Source organism: Egretta garzetta, unplaced genomic scaffold (genome assembly GCF_000687185.1).
Source record: "Egretta garzetta isolate BGI_Z169 unplaced genomic scaffold, ASM68718v1 scaffold997, whole genome shotgun sequence".
Taxonomy (NCBI): Eukaryota; Metazoa; Chordata; class Aves; order Pelecaniformes; family Ardeidae; genus Egretta; species Egretta garzetta.
Window position 1 is genome coordinate 67,619 of NW_009260336.1, and position 2,882 is coordinate 70,500.

Sequence of the window (2,882 nt, forward strand, 5' to 3'; positions counted from 1 at the left end):
CGGCCTGCCCGTGGCACGGGCTGGCTGTTGTTTATCGGTGGCGCATACGAAGAAGCGAGGGCCGGGATTTGACAAGCTCCAAGGTAAACATTGACCTGGTCACCGGTAGGACACAGGAGCCCCCACCGGCCGGGCAGGCCTCGGCCTCTCCCTAGAGCAGAAAGGCACCGTTGCCAAGCCGCCATCGACCGCCACGTCCAACACCAGGGCACTGATGACACTGGTTCACAGCTGTCTGGCAGTAATAAGTGACAAGCAACAAGTGATGGGACGAGAGGAAACGGCCTGAAGATGCACCAGGGCAGGTTTAGATTAGATATTAGGAAAAATTTCTTCACAGAAAGGGCTGTCAAGCACTGGAAGGGGCTGCCCAGGGAAATGGTTGAGTCCCCATCCCTGGGGGTATTTAAAAGGCAGGTAGATGTGGCACTTAGGGACATGGTTTAGTGGTGGACTTGGCAATATTAGGTTTCCGGTTGGACTCAATGATCTCCAGGGTCTTTTCCAACCTAAATGATTCTACAATTCTATGATTCTTTCCCTGTTTTCATTCTCTTTGTGGTTAGAATAATTTCTGTGCTGGTATTCATCATTTTGATCCTGTGAGCTACTGGCAACTCCAGACGGGACAGCCTAGCTCTGCTGCCGGTTGTACTGCACCTTCCTACACGCCATTGCGCAGCGCTTGCCACAACTTTGTTTTCTCAGCAGCCTGAGCCAGGGTTACACAGTTGCACCATCTTAGAGTTGGACCTTTGCCTCTTGACACAGAGGGAGGTAAAAGCTGGGGAGAAGATGAAAGGGGAAGGGTTGCAGAGAGATGTTCACAGTCTATAGGAGGAAGGTAAAAAGGAGCATGCTTGGCATTATCTTCTTAATGGAAACTGCACCAAGTACAACAGAATGCTGCAACTTCACAAAGGAGCTAAATTGCATCTTCCGTTTTTTGCTGCTGACAGTTGTACCCAACAGACGCACATGCACACACACACAATTTTCTTCCACTGAGGTTGCTGACCTACGAAATCACTGTTTACAAAAATCTGTGACTATGTATGCTTTGGTGGGGACATGTGAAAAAAGATGAAAAAACCCAGGGCCAAGTCAAGTTGGTCTTTGGGAGATACAGTTATTAGGAATCATAGAACCCCTTGGATTGGGAGGGCTCTGGGGGAAGCCACCTCGTCTTGCCTGCCAGCACCCCAATGCTTTTTGGCTGAGCTGCTCCAACCAGTGGGTCCACAACCCCATCTTGATGCTTGGGGGCTATTCCAGCTCAGGGACAGGACAGTGTCTTTGTGTTTGCTGAACTTCAGGAGGTTCCTCTTGGCCCGTTCCTCTGTCTCATCCAGGGTACCTCTGAAGACTAATCCTGCCATCAAGGCCGTGAACTGCTTCCCCCCCCTCTGGGTTACCATTACCCGCCGACTTGCTGACGTGCCTTCCGCCCCTTGTGCTGGTAACTGATGATGCTGATGCTGAACAGGATCGGCCCTGACGTTGTTCCTTGAGCAATGCCACCTCTGCTGAGAGGGACCTGGGAGTCCTGGTGGACAATAAGCTGACCATGAGCCAGCAATGTGCCCTTGTTGCCAAGAAGGCCAATGGTATCCTGGGGTGTATTAAGAGGAGTGTGGCCAGCAGGTCGAGGGAGGTTCTCCTCCCCCTCTACTCTGCCCTGGTGAGACCCCACCTGGAGTACTGTGTCCAGTTCTGGGCTCCCCAGTTCAAGAAAGACGAGGAACTCCTAGAAAGAGTCCAGAGGAGAGCTACTAGGATGATAAAGGGACTGGAGCATCTCCCCTACGAGGAAAGGCTGAGAGAGTTGGGCTTGTTCAGCCTGAAGAAGAGAAGACTGAGAGGGGATCTCATCAACGCATACAAATATCTTAAGGGCGGAAGTCAAGAGGACGGAAGCAGTCTGTTTGCAGTGGTGTCCAGCGACAGGACTAGGGGCAATGGATGCAAACTGAAACACGAGAGGTTTCAGTTGAATATGAGGAAGAACTTCTTCACTCTGAGGGTGGCAGAGCACTGGAACAGGCTGCCCAGGGAGGTTGTGGGGTCTCCTTCTCTGGAGATATTCAAAGCCCGCCTGGATGAAGTCCTGTGTAGCATGCTCTAGGTGAGCCTGCTTTAGCAGGGGGGTTGGACTAGATGATCTCCTGAGGTCCCTTCCAACCCTTACGAATCTGTGATTCTGTGATTCTGTGATAATTGGCTGCCACTTGGACTTCAAGCACTTTTACCTTGAAGGTCCTGCCCCTCATCTTTACCTTGCCTGCCTTGTGGGGAGGCAGCTGCCATTCCCCGTCTCCTTCACCTCTGCAGGAGGAGGCTCCCAAGGGGGAACGCAGGAGCATTGCTTTACCTTGCAAAGGATGGGATTAGGAAACCTGTAGTTTAGCTGCAGGTTTGAGTGACAAGGAATAGACAAGGGCAACCAAAAGGGCTTCTACAGACACCAGCAAGTGGAAAGCCAACAAAAAAAGGTTCCTGAAATGACAGGAGCCAAAGCAGAGGTCCACCACACCCATGCTGTACCAGTATATTAAGCAGGATATAATTAATATTTGTTTATACTGAATCCAGACACCAGTGTACTACAGATAATACATATCTTGACATGGTTGTGTGTGTTTTGTAACGCGGTGATACACCAATACCATAACCATCAACATTTCATAACACAGTCAAGCGGAACTAAAAACGTAATGATGCGACGAGAAGGGAGACAAGAGCTAAAAGTTATTAATCGAAGTGAGCTAGTTGCGTTCTTTTATCACTGGCAAGAAACAGGCACTTCCGAAGGACGACTCATCCCATCATAAAATAAGTATCTAAGGGAAATGGCATCATTTATTGCTTTCTGCAGGTCTCCC

At 50.0% G+C, this 2,882-nt stretch overlaps 2 protein-coding genes across 4 annotated transcripts in view; both read left to right on the forward strand.

Moving 5' to 3' along the window:
* The window catches only part of LOC104129643 (olfactory receptor 2D2-like), a 26,468-nt gene that overhangs the window by 2,088 nt on the left and 21,498 nt on the right, over nt 1–2,882 (forward strand). The gene's annotated exons all lie outside the window — the stretch shown is intronic.
* Nucleotides 1–2,882, forward strand: part of LOC104129642 (olfactory receptor 1019-like) — a 9,821-nt gene that overhangs the window by 2,085 nt on the left and 4,854 nt on the right. The gene's annotated exons all lie outside the window — the stretch shown is intronic.